This window comes from Arachis hypogaea, chromosome 9, assembly GCF_003086295.3.
Source record: "Arachis hypogaea cultivar Tifrunner chromosome 9, arahy.Tifrunner.gnm2.J5K5, whole genome shotgun sequence".
NCBI classification, from domain to species: Eukaryota; Viridiplantae; Streptophyta; class Magnoliopsida; order Fabales; family Fabaceae; genus Arachis; species Arachis hypogaea.
In genome coordinates, this window is record NC_092044.1 from 69714362 (window position 1) to 69737025 (window position 22664).

Sequence of the window (22664 nt, forward strand, 5' to 3'; positions counted from 1 at the left end):
CAAATTGCATGTTACAATTAATTTGTCAAATTCTATAAATGGAGATTATTAAATTTCAATGATTTTATTGTTTAGGAGTCCGATGACCTATAACTCTCTTTTAGACATTTAGGAGCCAGGTTGTATGTTAGGGTTTACGGTGGAGTTGCATTTATGGTTGCTGTAATAATGCTGTATTGTTGTCTTGTTGACCTCAAACGCTATTGCCACACGTGGTGGATTTGGTTAATTAATTAACTTCTTGTCGTTTGCTAATGATTTTTGAGTAAAAGACAAATAGGTCTCCGACTTTTTAAGACGAGGACATTTTCGTCCCTCAAGATTGGAAAATACATTTCGATTCCTTACGTTTTAAAATGGCTGACAATTGTATCCCTGTGTCTATTTTGGGCCAAAAGCGGCAACGGAGCCAACTGACATGGAAGAGTAGAGAATGATGTGTCCATTACACTTGTTGAAGTGGACTGGGACAAATTATTAGTGGAAAAATTCGTCCCTTAATGACCAAAACGACGCCGTAAGCATGAGTGAGCCCTATTTCATCAAAATGCAAGGTGGAAGTCATGGCCACTGCTGGTGCGATCGTCCATGAAAGACCATTAAACTTTCTGTGATGGTTTCCATTGCCGTTTTCACTCTTTGACTTTTGCAATTTTCTTGTTTTTCTATTTCATGTAAGACCATTAAACATTCTGTGATGGTTTCCATTGCCGTTGTCGTGGAATTATGCGGGTTCACTTCAGTCTAGATAGCATGATATATACATGCTTATAATTCTTGATCATTTCTGACTGCTTGCCTCAGCAGGGTCAACTAACTCAGCTTCTACAATTTCAGGGACATGGGGCTGGGTTCTTGTGGGATAAGATTGACCAGAATATGCAAACCATTTACCGGTTAGAGCCATACCCATCATGTCATATATCTTCCCTCCAAGCTGCGATGGATTATCAGGCTGCGCACATACAAGCACATCAAGAAATAATGTCACACGTAAAGTTAAAATAGCCAATATATGCAGCACCTTGATCACATTAACAACTCAACTTCAATGACTTTCAAAGCAATAGTATTAACCGAGCTAATGAACTTATTGTAAAACCACTGGAAACCAAAGCTGCATCATAGAGAAGGTCAATAGCTCTGAGGGCATCTTGATCATCAGGGTTTGTTTTGAATGCAGCTTGAAAATTACGTAGAGTACATTGTTAATTTGTTATGTAAAATCCTCAAAATTTGTCATTAAGTATATGGTAGAAAGGAAGACCCACCTTTCCATGTTTGCAGCCAACCAAATTTTCCTGACACCAGAACACAGGGTGAAGAGCTTAGTCTGTTTGAAATTTGCACACTTGCAACTTTATCCCCAAATGTTTCTTAATCCAGTCACAAGTTTGGCCGAATTCTTGTTTCATGTCCTTTTCCCTTTCTTCATTCTTATCACCTGTAGAAACAACAAATCAAATTTAACTAGCTATAAAGAAGAACCAAGCCATGATGAATCCACTGAAAAACAAGGACTACTATATATTTGGTTGATGAAAATGCTGATACCGTTGACTAAATGAGCATTTTCCTAAAACATGAAGTATATCAAGCATTTGGGATATGTTATTCCCATACACCACGCAATAGGAACATACATAGATCCAAGTCTTCCTTGCTAATATAAACAAAATTCTTTTCCTTATATGACTTGAGGTTTTGAATAGCAACCTCATTAATTGGATCCACTGGAAACAGTACCTAAGAAAAAATCACAAACACCAATATTAAGAAATGATATAATTAATCCATACAAAGTTATATACTTAGGAAAGAAAACAAACTTATACTTCAAGATCCTTCTCTGCAAGTCTCTCCAAGAAAGGTGTGTTCTTTGCACTATTCACACTATCGGCTGCAATGTAATAAATATCTTTTTGATCAGGCTTCATGTTCTCAACATATTCATCTAAGCTGATCAGTTCTTCTTCACTTTGGGATGAGAAAAACCTAAGCAATGGAGCGATGCGTTTGTGATTCTCACGATCTTTAATACAACCCAGTTTCAAATGTTTGCCAAAATTCTCCCAGAACTTCTCATAGTCCTGCATACAAAGCAAGACATCTGGTCAAACCAATAAACACATATAGACATACGGATAGTATTAGTGAATCTAAGTTAACACAATTTATCCTATGTAGAATGGGATAATGGCAGAATGTGTACAACTAAAATTCGTCAAAATATGAACATAACTCCCTGTTATGACTCATACATATCCCCAAAATCATGTCAAAAGCTTTCCGAACTAAACGTTTCCTCATAATCCGCACCTTCATGAAACATGGAAAAAAGGATAAGCAAGATGAAGAACCCCCTCACTCTTTCATGGACGATCACACTAGCAGCGGCCATGACTTCCACCTTGCATTTTGATGAAATAGGGCTCACTCATGTTTATGGCGTTGTTTTGGCCATTAAGGGACGAATTTGTTCACTAATAATTTGTCCCAATCCACTTCAGCAGCAAGTGTAACGGGCACGTCATTCTCCACTCCTCCATTTTAGCTGGCTCCGTTGTCGTTTTTGGTTCAAAATGGACGGAGGGGTATAATTGTCAGTCGTTTTAAAACGTAAGGGGTCGAAATGTATTTTCCAATCTTGAGGAACGAAAATTTCATCATCTTAAAAAGTCAAGGACCTATTTGTCTTTTATTCATGATTTTTTTAATCTACGTTAACGACGGTAAACTTTATAGTGTTACTGTACGGTATTGGTTGTAACTTCAAGTATTTGTTGATAAACATATGAGCCTTTAGAAATTTGAGGCACAATTTATTAATGATGTCGCTTGTATTCTCATGTTTGGGTTTGTTTCTAATTGACAACAAGGTTATTGAATCGTAATTTATAAATCGAATCTTTAGGCCAAAATTTGAATAGTTAATTGTATATGGTTTGGAATCGTAAGATTAAAAAACATACAATATATAATATTTTACATAAAAAATACAAAAGCAATAATATAAATCATTACTCAAGTCATATATACTCTAAAAAGTAAAGATAATTCCGGATAAAATCTTAAATATAATTAAAAAAAGTATTCACACTGAAAATAAGTAGAATGCACTGTTTGTCTGTTTCGATGCTTGAATTTTTCTTTCGTGGGCCTTTTAGAGCCCAACAAAAACATCGCATCACACAACACTCTTCCCTAATTTCATAGATAATCGTTCTAATGTCAAAAACAAAAAAAGATACCTTGTGGTTCCCTGCTTCTTGAAAATTCTTTGCTTGCTTTACTTGCTGGTCAAAGAACATCCACGCGGAACCCTCTTCATTTGCTTTCCACCACCAGCTGCCAGGGCCTTGTGCTTGTGTAGCGACCTCATGCTTAAGCACGGTCTGAATCATTGTTCGAGCTACGATTCACAATTTGGATTTAACTCGTATGACAATGACATTGAATCGAACATTTTGAGGCATGTGTAATTCAAACCAACAATTTGAATCAAAGATCCGAACTCGTATCTCGACTCGCATGATTCACCATTCGGAATCGTGCGATTCTTGACTTCCTTGATTGACAGCACAAGCATCAACTATGGATGTATCTCAAGAGTGGGAGATTATGATCTTTTCCAGATGTTCAAATTAATGTTTTGTTAGTTTGGAATTGGTTGTAATGCACTAAGTTGTCGTCGAAATATACTTGTCAGTGTGGATGTTGCAAGCTAGATTTGCACTGATATGTTACAGAATGCAACAATGTTTAGTCTTTTCTGCTTTGCCCATAATGTATTTGTTTATGAGGATCTTGAAGTCTGATGGATGCCAATTTTCCGATCAATCAGAGCAATGACTGTTCTTATGGGAAGAACTACTTAGCTTGAAGAAGTTAAATGAAGATGGTAGTTAATGTGAAAAGAGTAAGCAAATATTATTCTTTTTGGCTTCGAAGTAAAAAAGTATAGCTACTAGGGGTGTTATGGGTTCAATTTTTACAGAGTACCAATCAATCAGTTTGCTGACTATGTAACAACTGAACCGAACCAAAAGTGGTTTGGTTCGATCAATTTTTTTATTTTTAAATCCTAACTAATAGAAAATTAATCTCAGTAAAATGATGTTCAAAACAATCAATAAACTAAAATAACATTACATTACATTTAAATTCAACACAATTTCAACTCATTCCAACAACTAAACATAAAACAAACACATTTGTTATGTCTAAAATTTTCATTTCAATGCATTACTAAGTTACTTTTTCGGTTTGGTTCAGTTTCTGTCAAGCTAACCGAAAACTGAACCGAACCGATCGATTTAATTTGAAAAAAAACAAAAAAAAACCAATTTTTTTAGTTTTTTATTCAGTTGTTGTAAATTTTGGTTCGATTTTGTGGTAAATTTTGGTTCAATTCAATAACTTACACCCCTAATAGCTACACAAGCAGTAACAATTATAGCAAGGTAAAATTACTAAACATACAAATTGATAAGCTCATAAGAAATAAGTTGACAAGATGGTGATTTGATAAATTAACTAGTTTCAATTTTTGATTTGGTTAAAATTAGATAAACCAACTAGTTGTAATATTTAACTTAGCCAAATAACATAATAGCAAATCATGTTATAAACGATTAAGATGATAAGGCTAAGTTGATATTTATTGTCATGCAACTCCACAGAGCTTTTCATGGGCAAAGGAGAGCTATAGCTCCTCCAAAGTTTTATTAAAAATTAGTAATGCCTTTAATTCGATAAAATTAGCCAAATTGATTAAACTTTGCAATATCAATTCATGTACACGAGTTCAACTCCCACAATTCCCATTCACTTCCAATTTTTTCGTTTGGACAGTAAACTTTAATTTTAATTTTAAATTTAGCTTGTTGCATTCGTGGGCATTGGGCTTGCCTAATTTGATAAAAGCTAATAGAATGCAAACTACACCTATTGACCCTATCTCAGTTACTGAGTATCAACTTCGTAGGAAAAAAAAAGTTTAGCAATTTTAATCCATAAAAAAAATTAGCAATTTAGCAATATCACCCGAACAAGAGAGATGAGTTTGACGAGCTTATCCATATCAAAAGGATGTGTACAATTATTTTTTATTTGGTTTAAATCATCTAGACAATTTCAATTATCTTTTTATTGAGATTTTTTGTGCTTTAATCAATACTTCTTGGAGTTGCCTTGTGCTTTGATTATTATAGAAAATTAGTGAAAGATGTTAGGCATGAACAAAGAAGAAGATGGATAATCAAAGAAACCTTTGAAGAAGCAAGGAAGTTGTCAAAAGTTGGAAACAAACCAAAGAGAAGTTCAAAAAGAATTTATAACCCTAACCTCTTCATACTCCAACAAGAAAACCTTGAGCTACAAAGCTCCAAATGAGGTGACTCCAGTTTCATGCGTACGCATCCCTCATGTGTACCAACAACTAGTGCAGCAGAAAAGGAGGTCAAGCGTAGCCAACGAGCTATAGCTCAAATGGAAAAATCTCCCCATACTCACTTAGAGGTTGCGGGTTTGAGTCTCCCTATCTTTGGTTAAAAAAAAAGGAGGTCATGCGTACGCATCCCTCATGCGTACGCATGACACCCAGTTCTCATAGAAAAATACGAAGTGTGAAAAAAACTGATGTGTGCAGCGTGTGGCAACAAACACACCACTTCCCTTGTAGCCTCCAACCTTCATCCAAGGCACAATTCACAATCAATCAAAATCACAAAGGACCCATTAACAAGCAAGAATTTTCTAGAGATAGTTAGGAAAATTGAATTTGATGTAATTTGAATTTAGTTTGCATTTGAATTTGAGTTTTAGAGTAATATAAATATCCATAGATGATATATTGTTGGGGCACCTCTACCCATTTCTTTAGGCACATTCTTCATACATTCTCTTTTTCTTCTTCACAATTCTTCTCTTATACATACTTCAAACCCATTTTTCTTTTCTTCAATTATAAGGAGTTAACTCCTCCATTAAGGAGAGGAGCTCTGTTGAATAATAATGAATTGATGTTATCTTTCTCTTCTTCTTGATTCAAGCTTTGTTGTTCTAAGAGAGCATTTTATTCTTCATCACAAGCATTCAAATCTATTGGGAAATAGTTTGAATCTCACTTGAATTCTATGAGAACTTGGAAAAGGGATCATGGGAATTGATCTTGAAACTGTCCTCTCATCATTCTTTTGATTATGGATTTAGAATTTGATAAGTGATGAGCGGATATTTTATATGCTTTTGGACATTATTTTCATAGTGTTTTGGTTATGTTTTGTTAAGTTTTATTAATTTTTAGTAGGTTTTTGAGCGAAAATCCCTTTTTGGATGATACTTTGAGTTTTTGTATTTTTCTTCTATTTTTAGGTGATTTTGGGTGATTTTGGCAAGTTTTGGAAAAGCCTGATTCAGAGACAGAGAAAGGAATGCAGATGTTGTCAGATTCTGACCTCCGTTCATTCGAACGAGCATTTCTGGAGCTACAGAGAAATAATTGATGCTCTCTCAACGGCATTGGAAAGATAACTTCCAGAGCTTTCCAGCAATATATAATAGTTCATACTTATCTTTGGAGATGATGGCCCAAAACAGGCGTTGAACACCCACTAGACCCCTTGCCTGGCGTTTCAACACCCCAAAGGGAGAAAGATGGCGTTTGGATGCCCAAAAGGGAGCAAGCTTGGCGTCCAATGCCCCAAGAGGAGTCCCAGACGTGGAGTGACCCCAACCTCATCCCAAACACTCCCCAAGTGGGCGCAAGAAGTGGATTTTTGCACTAAGAGTCCAGTTTATCTTATTTCTGTAATCTCTAGTTATTAGATTAGTATTTAAAGGAGAAGATCACCCATGTTTAGGATCTTCGACCTCAACTTCTTTCACCCTATTTTCAAATTACATTACTATTTTCTGTAAGGTTTGAGCAACTAAACCTCCTAAGTTAGGGTTAGGAGCTATGCTAATTCTCATGGATTAATAATATTACTGTTTCTATTTCAATATGTCCGATTCTATTCTCTCATGCGTTCTCGTTATTCAATCTCAATGAATTGGGGGTGAACCGTGACATTCATCCTTGTTCTACATGGGTTCCGTGCGAGTTCTGACTCGGATAACATTGAACTAAAGCTAGAGAATGCATTGCGGATTCCAAGAGCGTACCTGGAAACTTTGGAGAAGACACAATTGAATGAGGACTATCTCGTGTTCAAGGTTCATAAATCTCACCCTACATCAGTTAAAGAAGGCACAATTGACAAGCACTTAGTGCTTCCACCATTTCTCACAGTACAGAGCCTAAAGAGCCCCCAGACACCAACTCTAACTTTGGTGTGCAGCAACCATCATCAAGCTCTGAGAAGGACGACTGTAAGAAGAAAGTGCCTAAGGGCTGGAGGGGCAAGAAGATCCCCACTGAAGATCTCTCACCTGGAATGAGAGTGGTCTTCACTGACAGTCCAGTCATTCAACACACTATGAACAGGATCCTGTCTCTAGAACATGTAGAGTGATGAACGGATTTTGTGTGGTAAAGAATTTCACAAATGAAATCTCGTTGAAAGTATATTTTCTAAACCAACAAAGAATCTTTTCATACAAACATTTGGTTGTCACAAGTAACAAACCCCTATAAAAATAAACCGAAGTATTCAAACCTTGGGTCGTTCTCCCTAGGAATTACAATGAAGTGTTCTTGTTATTGGCTATGAAGTATCTTTGGGGTTTTTGAGATAAGAAACAAGAATTGTAAATGGCAAAAGAAATAGACTAACAACTAAGAGAGCTCTTGGTAAGGAATGAGAAGTGGAAGTCCTATCCGCATTATCATCATCAATTAATGAGAATTGTGTATTGCTCCCACTTAGTTAACCTCTAATTATGAAGGAAAGTCAAGTGGAGGAATTAACTTGATATCACAAGTCCTAGCTACATCTAGATGAAAGACTAGCTTTAGTGACATTCAAGTCAATTAGCAACTTCCAATTATCAATCAACAAAGGAATTAGATAACTCAAGAGTCACAAATTACTCAACCAAAGTAAAGAGGAACAAAATCTACCTTATAACTATAAGAAACATTTTAACAAAAACATAGAAGGTAATAAAGGCAAATATTATTAATTGCAAGAATTAAAGGAATGTACAACTACAAAAGCAAGAGATTAACAATAGAAAGGCAAAACAATTATGAAACAACAAAGAACTTACCAATTGCAATGAAGAAGAAATGTAGATCTACAAAAGAAACTACAACTAACAATACAAAGAAACTACAAGGGAAGTAGAATGCTACAACTACAAGGGAACAATTAAAGATGAAAAAGGAAATTAGAAGAGAAGAAAAGGTAGATCTAGATCTAAGAACCAAGAACCCTAATCTAGAGAGAGGAGAGAGCTTCTCTCTCTAGAAACTAACTAAAGCATGATGAAAACTAAACTCTAACTAATTCTATACTACCTAATGACTAAGTAACTCATCCCCCTTCAAGCATTAGGTTAAATAGCATCAAAAATGAGTTGGATTGGGCCCAGAATGCTTTAAAAATCGCTGGCCACAAGTTGCCTTTAGTGAGTCACGTGCAGTTTCCCATGTCTACACGTATATCACACGTACACATTCTTAAACGCCAGGCAACTATGGCAAAATTTATATCATTTTGACGCCCTAGATGTTAGCTTTCCAACGCAACTAAAACTACCTCATTTGAATCTTTGTAGATCAAGTTATGATCGATTAAGTGTGAAGAGGTCAGGATTGACAACTTTGCGATTCCTTCATTTCTTCATGAGTTCTTCATTTCTACATGTTTTTCCTTCATTCCCTCAATCCAATCTTTATCTCCTAAACCTGAAATCACTTAACACACATATCAAGAAATCTAATGGAATCAAGGTGAATTAAATTTAGCTATTTTAAGACCTAAAAAGTATGTTTTCACTCTTAAGCACAATTAAAGGAGAATTTACAAAACCATGCTATTTTAGTGAATAAATGGGAGAAAAGTTGACAAAACCCTCTAAATTCAACACAAGATAAATTCTAAATATGGGGTTTATCATGGAGCTCATCCATGAGAACACAGGAAGGAAGTTCACTGTACGGGGTGAAATTCTGTGCCCCTACCATTCTCCATAAAGGAGCTGTCCGTCAAGCTAGTGACAGTAAAATATTTCTGTTTTTATTTCTTTTAGTTCGTTTTCATTTGAGTTTTACTAGTTTATTTTCATAATTGTTTCCTTTGATTTCTAATATTTGTGATCATGTACAGTACTTAGAACAAGAAAAAAGGTTAGAGGAAGAGGACGAGCAGAACACATTGGGGTGACCCCTAACTGGCGTTGAACGCCAGCCAGGGGGTAACAAGGGTGTTCAATGCCCTACAAGGACTAGAGACCTGGCATTGAACGCCACCCAGGGGGTAACAAGGGCATTCAATGCCCTAGAGAGAGCAGAGACCTGGCGTTGAACGCCAGCCAGGGAGCAAGGCTGGGTGTTTAACACTCACAAGGCGGCAGGGAATTCGAATTCCCTAGCCTCTCAGGACCAGTGGGCCCTACAACATCTCCACCTACCCCACCTACCCCACACACACACTCTCTCTCTCTCTCTCTCTCTCTCTCTCTCTCTCTCTCTCTCTCTCTCTCTCTCTTTCTCCTTTGTATTCCTTAAAACCCACACCTCACTTTCCCTCTTCCCAATCCACACACTTCCCTAAATCCATCATAACTCCCACCAAGCCCCACCCACTTCAAATTCAAAACTTTCCCACCCATTTCCCTTCCTTATGACTGAACCCAACCCTAGCCCACCCCTATAAATAAGCCATCATACAACCCTTCAAACACACACCTCATATACCATAACCCCCATTTGGCCGAAACCCTCTGTCTCCCTATCTATACTATTCTCTTCTTCTTCTACTCTCTTCTGCCCTTTTGTTCATATTTGCTCGATGACGAGTGGTGCACGAATCCCCACACTTTTGTACAGCTATACCAGCAAGTGCACTGAGCGAGTCAGGCTCGATCCCACGAGGATTGTGGTTTGAAGCAAGCTATGGTTATCTTGTAGATCTTAGTCAAGCGAATCAGAAAGTTGTTGGTTGGATTGATGCAAGGGCAATCAGTAATAGGAATATTGTATAAATTACTTTTTATATTAAATAGAATAATAATAGGAATATAGTTGAGGATTGGAGTTGCTTTGTCTTTCTAAATTAACTCTGGTATTACCGTCTTCTTTGCTTTTGAGTGATTTCTTCTATGGCAGGCTGTATGTGATTAATGCCATGGGCCGTGGTTATCAATCTTCTCTATTTCAGATTAAACACCATTGGCCGAGGTCATCCAATCTGAACAAGGGTAAAGCTCTAGCAGTTCATTCTCTTGGTGATCCTACTCAAAATGCCACAGACAAGGTCAAATTTTTCAGACCAGAGAATGCTGCTTCTTTGGGTTTTAGCCTCTACCATAGAGACCCTAATCTCCCTGGAATTTGGCTGAACTGGTGTCTCAAGAAGTCCCCAACAAAGTCATGGATTAGCCGTCTGAGAGATGTATAATCAAGCTGGCGCTTCGCACTTTCCAGTCACATATTCACACGAACCCAAGTAGACACGAGTGGTTGTTAGGCACGCAGTCCTAGTATGATGAACAGAGCTGATTATCACTGATCATCCTATTCACCATGTTGAAGAACGAGTATACATCTTAGAAATAAATCAAACACGGATCGAAGAAGAACAGCGATACTTTTATTAATTCATAGAACTTAGCAGGGCTTCTCCCCTCAACCTAGGAGGTTTAGAAACTCATACTGATAGGAAAATACAATGTAAAACTCAAAATATGGTAAATGATGGGTGAAGATCCTTAACAAAGAGTGATCTTTTACTTTAAATACTAAACTAATGACTAGTGAGGGTAAAATAGTCTTTTAAGTTCTAAAATCCACTTCTGGGGCCCACTTTGTAAGTGTTTGAGCTGAGCTTTGATGAGATCCAGATGCTATGAGGCCTCTAGGGTATTGAATGCTGGCTAAGGGGTACTCTTTGGGTGTTTGGACGCTGGGTTCTGCTCCTTGGGCACTGGACGCCTGGAAGGGGCAGGAAGCTAGCGTTGGACGCCAGTTTTGGGCAGTCTAATCCGAAGCAAAGTATGAACTATTACATATTGCTGGAAAGCTTTGAACGTCAGCTTTTGATAGCTGTTACGAACACTCTATTTGGACTTCTATAGCTCCAGAAAAGCGCTTCTGAGTGCAATGAGGTTAGATCTGGACAACATCTGCAGTGCTTTCTCTGTCTCTGAATCAGACTTTTGCTCCGACCCCTCAATTTCAGCCAGAAAATACCTGAAATTACACAAAAACATAGAAACTCTTAGTAGAATCCAAAAATGTGAATTTAATACTAAAACATGTAAAAGTTAATAAAAACTAAACAAAACATACTAAAAACTATATGAAAACAGTGACAAAAAGTGTATAAAATATCCGCTCTTCACAACACCAAACTTAAACTGTTGCTTGTCCCCAAGCAACTAAAAATAAAATAGGATGAAAAGAAGAGTAAGATACAATAAATCCCAGAGTTTCCAATGAAGCTCAGTTTTAATTAGATGAGCGAGACTTGGTAGTTTTTTACTTTTGAATAATTTTGGCATCTCACTATCCATTGAAACTCAGAATGGCTGGCATCCTTTAGGAACATAGAATCCAGATGATATTATTGACTCTCCTAGTTCAATACTTTTTTATTCTTGAACACAGATTTTTAGAGTCTTGGCCGTGACCCTAAGCACTTTGTTTCCAGTATTACTATCGGATACATAAATGCCACAGACAATTTACCTATGTAAACCCTTTTGGATTGTAATTCAGCTTTGTTATAATCCCCAGATAGAGGTGTCCAGAGTTCTTAAGCACATTCTTTTTGCTTTGGATCACGACTTTAACCGCTCAGTCTCAGGCTTTTCACTTGACACCTTCACGCCACAAGCACATGGTTAGGGACAACTTGGTTGAGCCGCTTAGGCTAGGATTTTATTCCTTTAGGCCCTCCTATCCACTGATGCTCAGAGCCTTGGATCCTTTTACCCTTGCCTTTTGATTTAAAGGGTTACTGGATTTTTGCTCTTGCCTTTTGTTTAAAGAGCTATTGGCTTTTTCTGCTTGCTTTTTCTTTTTTTTCTTTCTATTTATTTTTTTTTGCTATTTTTTGTTCGCATGCAAGCTTTTTCTTTTTCTTTAGCTGCTTTTTCTTGCTTCAAGAATCAAATTTTGGATTTTTCAAATCATCAATAATACTTTTCCTTTTTCATCATTCTTCTACGAGCCAACATCCTAAAATTCCAACTTCAAATTTGCACTGTTTATTCATACATTCAAAAAACTAGAGCAATGTCACCACATCAAAATAATTGACTATTCTTTATTGTAGAACTCGAAAATTTATGCATCTTTAATTCTTCTAAAAAAATCTACTATTTTATTCATGTTTAATAATGATAAGAGGAATAATTTATAGCTAATTGAAAAATAAAAAATAATTAATTACTACTAATGCTTATGTTACACTAAAAATTAAAAGACATAAAATAAAAATAAAAATAAAGACTTAAATAATACTAGTGATCATGCAACTCTAAATTAGGATGGAAACACGTGAGGCAGGAATAAGGATAGTCACAGGGTTAAAACTCAACAACCTTCAGCTTGAGGGGCGCTGGGCTCTTCAGCTTGAGGGACGCTGGGCTCTTCAGGGGAGAGCTTCTGGCGCTTCAACTCCTCCATCTCACACCCTTGCTTCTCTTGCTCATTCATCAGTTTGCAAATCATGCTAGTCTTATTTTTTTGCTCCTCTCTGAGCTGATCTAAAGTGCTTTGCAAGTGTATTATAGACGCCTTCAGTAGGTCCCAATACTCAATTGTAGGGATCTCTTGGGGAGGCTCAGATGCGTTCACTTGCTTGGTGATTGGACTTACCACTAGAATAAATCTGTCCGAGGGGATCAGGAGCTTGGCCTCTTGGCATAGGTGAAAGATGAGATTTGGATAAGCCAGCATGGCATTAGTAGACACCCTATTTGCTAACTTGTAAATCTCACGGGGAAATATTTGGTGGACTTCTACCTCAGTCTCAATCATAATGCAGTGAATCATCACAGCTCTTGGAATAGTGACTTCAAAGTGGTTACTTGTAGAGAGTATAGCACGCCCAATGAAGTCTAGCCATCCTCTAGCAACTGGCTTGAGGTTCGCCCTTTTTAGCTAGCATGGCTGCTGATGACTTGCATCATTTACCCTTTTTTCTTGTCCAAAAAGGGCCATAAAAGAGCATAAACTCATTTGATCATTGCAATTCATGAGCTAATTGATGAATATTATGGTACATTACTTTGAAATGGGTTAGTGCTGAATTTCAGGTGAAAAGTGCAACAAAAAGGGAAGAAAATAACAAAACAGAGCTGGGCATGTAAAACTGGCCTGCCACTTGGAGCAAACACCATGAAAGTACGTAGGCGTGGCACGCAAGGAGCTGGGCGTGGCACGCTGGTATAGTTTTTCAGAGAGCAATGCTAGAAGCCACAAGAGGGGCGTGGCACGCTAAGATGGGCATGGCACGTCAGGACCACTAACCATTATGGGTGTGCCATTTGACGTCGAAGGCGTGACATGCCAGCTCCCAACCATCACTTGGGCGTGCCACTTGAAGACCCAGGCGTGGCACGCCAACGCTAGAGAGGGCCAAGTAAAGCAGGGCGTGCCACTTGAGCATCCAGGCGTGGCATGCCAATGCTAGAAAAGGGCAAGTAAAGCTGGGCGTGCCACTTGAGATCGAAGGCATGGCATGCCAGCTCCCAACCACCACTTGGGCGTGCCACTTGAGCATCCAGGTGTGGCACGCCAATGCTAGAAAAAGCCAAGTAAAGCTGGGTGTGCCACTTGAGATCGAAGGCGTGGCACGCCAGGGATATCAACACATGGGGGTGTGCCACTTGAGAGCTGGGCGTGGCGTGTCAAGCCAAATTGGAGGCTGGGCGTGGCACGCCACTCAAGCGCCTATCACACACCAAGCTGGAAGGTCACGTTTATTGGGTTTTCTTTCCCTCCAATTGTAATTTACTTTTCCTCTTTTGTATTTTCTTTATTCAGCACTAGGAGTCGTATAAATAACCCCTGAGAGTATTGAGAAGGGGGTTGGATAGTAGTTTTGTTAAAGTAGAGTTAGATTTACTTTCACATCATGTCTTCCATCTTTTCTACTTTTCTCTAAGCTATGAGTAGCTAAATTCCCTCTCATTGAGAGAGGGAGCTCTGTTGTACTTAATGGATTAATGATAGTGAATTTTTTCTTCTCTTCATTTTCTCTTTGATTTTCTAGAAGAAATTTTGTTTTAATGCTAATATTCAATCATCTTGGGAAAGAGGTTGAATGCAAAATGGGTTTCATGGGAAACTTGGAAAAGGAAACCTAGAACCATGCTTGAAATCCCTTCTCACATATGAGTAGATCTGGGTTTTGGTGATTGGATATGGTGACATATAATCCACCCTCTATTCTGGATCTACCAGGATGTGTGGTATAATCAGGGACCAAGCATATCTCTCTTCATGAGAAATTAGACCAAGGAATTGGTTGATTATCAAGATTTGAGAGATTGAGTCACGAAAGGATTAGGGCTCAATCAGTCATGATTGCCAAGAGGTCAATGAGTTGCATGATTGAAGATGAGATGAGCTGGATTTAATCCAAAGAGAACAACATCTCCCAGTCTCAATGAATTCCCCTATTCTCATCTTCCACATTCTTTATAACTTTCTTTATAATTCAGTCAACCCCGATTCCCATTTACAATTAAGTCATTTATGATTCTGTACTTTACATTACCGCCATTTCCTTTTATGCACTTTACTGCTTCTCTTTACTTTTGAATCATTTACTTTCCTGTTCATTTACAATTCTGCAATCATACTCTATATTACTCAGCTTGACTAATTCACCAATTGATTAAAATTGCTCAAATCTACCAATCTCTGTGGATATGATCCCACTCCACTGTGGGTTATTACTTGACGATAATTTTAGTGCGCTTGCCAAAAAATGGGTTCATAATCAAAATTTTGAGGGGTGTGAATTTCGGTCATTAGCTGCCCTTTTGTATTCTCAATCCATTGAGTTCCAGGCAAGCATATGTCCTCTAGGACTTGATCCAGCTTTTGATTGGCTACAACCCTTCTATTGTATGATTCAGAGTCATCCTTTTGCAAAGGTAATTTGAAGATCTCTCTCACCCTATCCAGATGAAAGTACATGATCTTCCCCCTGACCATAGTACGAAAAGTATAGAATGCTGTTCTATCTTTCTTTTGCTTATCTGTCATCCATAGATTTGCATAGAATTCATGGATCATGTTGTATCCAATATTCAAATGAGGATCAGCCAGAACCTCCCAGCCTCTCCTTCGAATTTGCTCTTGGATCTTGATGAACGGATTTTCGATGGTATAGAATTTCACAAATGAATTCTCATTGCAAGTATAGTTTCTAAACCAAAAAATAATGCTTTCATGCAAAAAATTGGTTGTCACAAGTACAAACCCCCAATAAAAATAATCAAAGTATTCAAACCTCGAGTCGTGTCTCAAAGGAATTACAGGGAAGTGTTCTAATAGCTCATTATGAGGTGTATATTTTGGGGTTTTGAATAAGGAACAAGAACAGTAAATGGCAAGAATAAAAATAATAGCTAAGAAAGCTCTTGGCAAGGTATGAGAACTAGAAGTCCTATCCTCATTATTATCCTCAATTGTGATAAGAATTTTCTATTGCTCCACTTAGTCAACCTCTCACTATGAAGGAAAGTCAAGTGGAAATAACCAATTTGATTCCTCAAGTCCTAGTCAACTCCTAAGGAAAGACTAGCTTTAGTAGAATTCAAATCAACTAGAAACCTTCAATTATAAATCAATAAAAGAGTTTGATAACTCAAAAGTCTCTAATTACTCAACCAAGGTCAAGAGAAGGAAAATCTACTTTAACATCCTTCCAAGCATTTTGTCAAACACTTGGAAGGCATAAAGAAAGCAAGATAAAATTGCAAGAAAAGTAGATCTACAACTACTAATTGCAACAAATTAATAACAACAATTCAAATCAACAACAAAGGAACTCAAAACATGAATTGCATTAAAAAGGAAAATAGAGGAAATAAGAGTGCATCAATAACAAAGTATATAATTACAAGAATAAAATGCTAAACTAGAGAGAGGAAAGGTAGAGGAACAAAAAATTATGAAGGAAAAGTAAATCAAAGCATGAATTAAACCTAGATCTAAGAAATCCTAATCTACATCTAACCTAATTCTAGAGAGAAGAGAGAGCTTCTCTCTCTAGAAACTAACTAAAACATTCCCTCCAAAATTCAATTATGACTTCCCCCTTGACTACTCTTGATTTCTGCATATAATAGGCTCTGAATTGAGTTGGATTTAGGCCTGGGTAGCCCAGAATTCGCCCCCAGCATTTTCACTTTAATGAAGTCACGTGCGACCACCAACGTGTACGCGTGAGTTACGCATACACGCGTTGCTTGACATTTAGCTATCTACGCGCACGCGTACGCGTCGCCATACGACTTCAAATTCACCCACGCGCGTCTAATACGTGTGCACATCGATGAATGCATGCCAAATCCTTGATTTTCCATGATTTCTCCACTTTGCATACTTTTCTCTTCATTCCTTTGGTCCATTCCTAGCCTTTTCAACCTGAGTTCACTAACAAACGCATCAAAGAATCTAGTGGAATCAAAGGTGAATTAAAATCAACCAATTAAAGGCCTAAAAAACATGTTTTTACACTTAAGCATAAATTAGGAGAAAATTATGAAACCATGCTATTTCATTGAATAAATGTGGAAAAAGTGGATAAAATCCACCTAAATTGAGCACAAAATGTACCATGAAATAGTGGTGCATCAAATCTCTGGGTATTCTTCTTCTCCTAATTTGAATCCCACTTCAAGGATTACTGGCCTTTTACTCATTATCTTGTGATAATATTATTCATGTTGCTTAGTAAGGAATCAAACAGGTTTGAAAACAACTGTTAAGTTATCTTTTTTCTTATTCTTTGGGGTAGTCTTGCCACTTCTTGGAGCCATGGGATTGAGTTCTGGATGAGAGAATAGGGCTTCTTCCATACCAAACTTAGAAGATTTGCTCGTCCTTGAGCAAAAGGTAAGAAAGGAAGATGAATGGAGGTGATTTTAAAAAATAATTATTAAAGAAAGATAAAGATCTTTGAAAAAGATAAGTTGTTAAACTTGAAAGATAAGAAAAGATTTATAAAAGTTATAAAAGATTTTAAAGATAAGATAAGAAGTATGAAAAATATTTGAAAGTTTAATAAAAGATATGAACAAAAGTTTTAAAGATAAAAAAAGATTTTGAAAGAATTTGAAAACAAGTTGAAAAAGATATGAAATTTTGAAAAAGATTTGAAAAGAAATGAAAATATGATAAACTTGAAATTGAAATAGAAGTATTTGAACAAGATTTGATTTAAAAATCAAAGAATATTTGAAATTAAATTTGAAAAAGATGAGTTGAATAAAGAGAAGATGAGAATTTTGAAATTACCTCCAAGCTGCCTTGCTGGCGTTTAAACGCCCAGAATGCTGGAATTCTAGCGTTTAATACCAGAGTGTTCCTCCCTCTTGGGTGTTAAATGCCCAGCCAGGTCTCCCTGGCTGGCGTTTAACGCTAGGCATGTGCTCCTTCTTGGGTATTGAACGCCCAGCCAAGGCCTCCTGGCTGGTGTTAAACGCCCAGCCAGGGCTTCCTGGCTGGTGTTTAACGCCAGGCTTACTGCCTCCATGGGCGTTTGAATGCCCAATTGCCTCCCCTTTCTAGCGTTTAACACCAGGGAGCTTTCTAGGGTATTCTGTCTGCTATTCTGCATCATTCTGTCTCTGTTTAAGCACTGTTCATGATCACTAACATGAAAATTAACCTGATTAAAACATAATAAAAAATTAAATAAGAAAATTAATTAAAGGTAATGTTTGACCCTCTGTCCATTGACAGTGAACCTCTTTTCTTTACCTTGAAGTTCTATGTGCCCGTAAGGTGATACACTAGTAATCATGAACGGTCTTGTCCAACGGGATTTGAGTTTCCCAGGAAATAGTTTGAGTCTTGAATTGAAGAGCAGGACTTTCTTTCCTGGTTCAAAGACTCTGGAAGCTAACTTCTTGTCATGCCATCTCTTTGCCTTTTCCTTATAGATCTTTGCATTTTCAAATGCATCTAAGCGGAATTCGTTCAACTCATTTAGTTGGAGAAGTCATTTTTCCCCCGCTGCTTTAGCATGAAGGTTAAGGAATCTAGTAGCCCAATAGGCTTTGCGTTCTAGTTCCACTGGCAAATGACAGGATTTCCCATATACTAGCTGGTATTGTGAGGTTCCAATGGGGGTTTTGAAAGCTGTTCTGTATGCCCACAGAGCATCATCAAGCTTTCTAGCCCAATCCTTTCTAGAGGTACATATTTTCCTCTCTAGGATTCACTTTAGTTCTCTATTTGAGACTTCAGCTTGCCCATTTATTTGGGGATGATATGGTGTTGCTACTTTATGACGAACTCCGTAACGGCTTAAGACAAAATCCAACTGTCTATTGTAGAAATGAGTACCTCCATCACTAATTAGTGTCCTAGGGACACTAAATCTGCTAAAGATGTTCTTTTGGAGGAACTTTATTACTACTTGGTGTCATTAGTGGGTGTTGCTATTGCTTCAACCCATTTAGACACATAATCTACTGCCACAAGGATGTAGGTGTTTGAGTATGAAGGTGGGAAAGGTCCCAGGAAATCTATGCCCCACACACCAAACAACTCAATCTCTAGAATTCCTCTTTGAGGCATGCTGTGACCATGAGGGAGATTGCCAGCCCTTTGGGAACTATCACAATTACGGATGAACTCTCTAGAATTCTTAAAGAGAGTAGGCCTGTAAAAGCCACTTTGGAGAACCTTGGTGGCTGTCCGCTCACCTCCAAAGTGTCCTCCATAGTCTGAACCATGGCAATGCCATAGAATTCGCTGTGCCTCTTCTTCAGACACACATCGTCAGATTATTCCATCCGAGCATCTCTTAAAGAGATATGGTTCATCCCGTAGGCAATATTTTGCATCATGCAGGAATTTTTGGGATTGCTGCCTGGTAAATTCATTGGGAATAAATCTTATAGCCTTGTAATTTGAAATGTCTGCAAACCAAGGTACTGTCGGATGGCATAAAGTTGCTCATCTAGAAAGGATTCGGATATGTCAGTGGAGGGAGAAAAAGTCCCTGCTACTGGTTCAATCCTAGACAAGTGGTCAGCTACTTGGTTTTTTGTGCCTTTTCTGTCTCTAATTTCTATATCAAACTCTTGCAGGAGTAATACCCATCTTATAAGTCTGGGTTTAGAATCCTGCTTAGTTAGTAGATACTTTAGAGCGGCATGGTCAGTATAGATAATGACCTAAGATCTTACTAAGTAGGATCTGAACTTATTAATGACATAGACCACTGCAAGTAGCTCATTTTCTATAGTAGTCTAGTTTTTCTGCACAACCTTTAGTACACGACTAGCATAGTAAATGACATGCAGAAGCTTGTTATATCTCTGCCCCAGTATTGCGCCAATGGCATGGGCACTGGCATCACACATTAGTTCAAATGGTAAGTCCCAGTTGGGTATAGAGATAATAGGAGCAGTGACAAGCCCAGCTTTCAGAGTTTCAAAGGCCTGTAGGCATTCTTGGTCAAAGACAAATGGAACATCAGTGGCTAAAAGATTACACAGGGGTTTCATGATTTTAGAAAAATCTTTTATGAACCTCCTATAAAATCTTGCATGTCCTAGGAAACTTCTGATTGCCTTGACATTAGTAGGTAGAGGTAATCGTTCAATCACTTCCACCTTGGCTTGATCTACTTCTATTACCTTGTTTGAAATTTGATGCCTAAGAAGAATGCCTTCAGTCACCATGAAGTGGCATTTCTCCCAGCTTAGAACTAGGTTTGTCTCTTGGCGTCTTTTCAGAACTAGGGTTAGATGATCAAGGCAGGAGTCAAATGAGTCTCCAAAAACAGAGAAGTTATCCATGAAAACTTCAAGGAACTTCTCTACCATATCAGAGAAGATGGATAACATATATCTTTGAAAGGTAGCAAGTGCATTACATAGGCCAAATGGCATTTGCCTATAGGCAAACACGCCAGATGGGCATGTGAATGCTGTATTTTCTTGATCCTGTGGATCTACTACTATTTGATTGTACCCGGAATATCCATCCAAGAAACAATACAAAGCATGCCCTGCTTTTCTAGCATTTGGTCAATGAATGGTAAAGGAAAATGATCCTTCCTGGTGGCGTCATTGAGTTTTCTATAATCAATGCACATACACTACCCTATAATTATCCTTTTAGGGATCGGTTCATTCTTTTTATTATGTACCACTGTCATGCCTCCCTTCTTGTGAACAACTTGAACAGGGCTCACCCAAGGGCTATCAAAAATGGGATAAATAATCTCAGCCTCCCAGAGCTTAGTGACCTTTTTCTGCACTACTTCCTTCATAGCTGGATTCAATCGCCCTTGTGGTTGCACAAGTGGTTTGGCATTATCCTTCAGTAGGATTTTATGCATGCATCGGTGATGCACCACTATTTTGTGGTACATTTTCTGCTCAATTTAGGTGGATTTTTCTACTTTTCCCATATTTATTCAATGAAATAGCATGGTTTCATAATTCTCTCCTAATTTTTGCTTAAGTGTGAAAACATGCTTTTTAGGCCATTAATTGGTTAAATTTAATTCATGTTTGATTCCACTAGATGCCTTGATGTGTTTGTTAGTGAATTCAGGTTGAAAAGGCTAGAAATGGATCAAAGAAATGAAGAGAAAAGCATGCAAAATGGAGAAATCATGGAAAATCAAGGATTTGGGATGCATTCATCGACGTGTGCGTATATGACGCATAGGTGTGGATAGCTAAATGTCAAGCGATGCGTACGCGTGACCCATGCGTACGCGTTGGTGCTCGCACATGACTTCATTAAAGTAAAAACGCTGGGGGCGAATTCTTGGCTTCCAAGGCCGAAATCCAACTCACTTCTGAGCCTATTTCATGCGAAAATCAAGAGGAGTCATAAGGGGGGGATTTTGGAAGGAATGCTTTAGTTAGTTTCTAGAGAGAGAAGCTCTCTCTTCTCTCTAGAATTAGGTTAGATCTAGATTAGGATTTCTTAGATCTTGGTTTAGTTCATGCTTTGATTTACTTTTCCTTTACAATTTCTTGTTCTTCTACCTTTGCTCTCTTAGATTAGTGATATACTTCTTGTAATTCTTTACTTTTATATTGATGCACTCTTCCTTCCTCTATTTTCCTTTTATTGCAATTTATGTTCTATGTTCTTTTATTGTTGATTTGAGTTGTTGTTATTAATTTCTTGCAATTAGTAGTTGTAGATCTACTTTTCTTGTGATTTTATTTTGCTTTCCTTCTATGCCTCCCAAGTGTTTGACAAAATGCTTGGAAGGATGCTAGAGTAGATTTTCTCCTCTTGGCTTTGGTTGAGTAATTGGAGACTCTTGAGTTATCCAACTCTCTTGTTGATTAACAATTGAAGGTTGCTAGTTGATTTGAATTCCACTAAAGCTAGTCTTTCCTTAGGAGTTGACTAGGACTTGAGGAATCAAATTGACTTATCCACTTGAAAGGATTATTTGTTGGTTTAGAAACTATACTTGCAACGTTGTTTGGTTAGTTTTATTTTTGTTTAATTTTTCTGTTTTCATTATAAGTGTTGGATTATTAATTCGATTTATTGTTTATTGCTGCTAATCACTGATGAAATGTTGGTTTATCATCATTATTGTTAATTTTCATTATTGGATCTCTTTATTGAGGTTACAATTCATTACTTGGTGTTGAATTTTTCATGCTTAACTTTTGTGAATACTAAGTGAATGAGAACTGCCCTCAAGCTTGTTAAGTGTTTTGAATTGCATGATTTGGCCACCATGTGATTTCGATCTTTTTCTTTGATTAGGCAATTTCTTGTTGGATGTTGTGCATTTACCTTAATGCATTGTGTTCTTGATTATATGCATCCATATGTTTTAGGCTTGAATGCTTTCATGCTTCTTTATTGCTTGTTTGGTTGTTTTAACCTACGAGTTTAGAGCATCTCAAGCACATTTGGATGAGTGGAGTGCATGTTCCTCTTTAATGTAATTGTGACATAGCCCCTTATGATAGTGTGTGTGCTCTAAAAGGCGCCTAATTTAGAATTCACATACCTATTTTCATTGATGTGACACTAATTCACTCACTCCACTCTGGTGATCATTGCTTTATTTTCAACAATATATGCTTCCTTGCTTTTGTATTTACTTTTCTCAGTATCCTGTTGGTGCATGAAATTGTGATCATCAATGGCGCCATCAACATGGTATGCTCAATTGCAATCTCAACTCTTTATCACAACTTCGCACAACTAACCAGCAAGTGCATTGGGTCGTCCAAGTAATAAACCTTACGCGAGTAAGGGTCGATCCCACGGAGATTGTTGGTATGAAGCAAGCTATGGTCATCTT

The 22664-nt window shown here is 37.6% G+C and overlaps 1 pseudogene; it reads right to left on the reverse strand.

The window, feature by feature from the left end:
• Positions 1 to 781: 781 nt before the first annotated feature.
• Positions 782 to 3404, reverse strand: LOC112709199 (heat shock protein 90-6, mitochondrial-like; annotated as a pseudogene).
• Positions 3405 to 22664: the final 19260 nt, after the last annotated feature.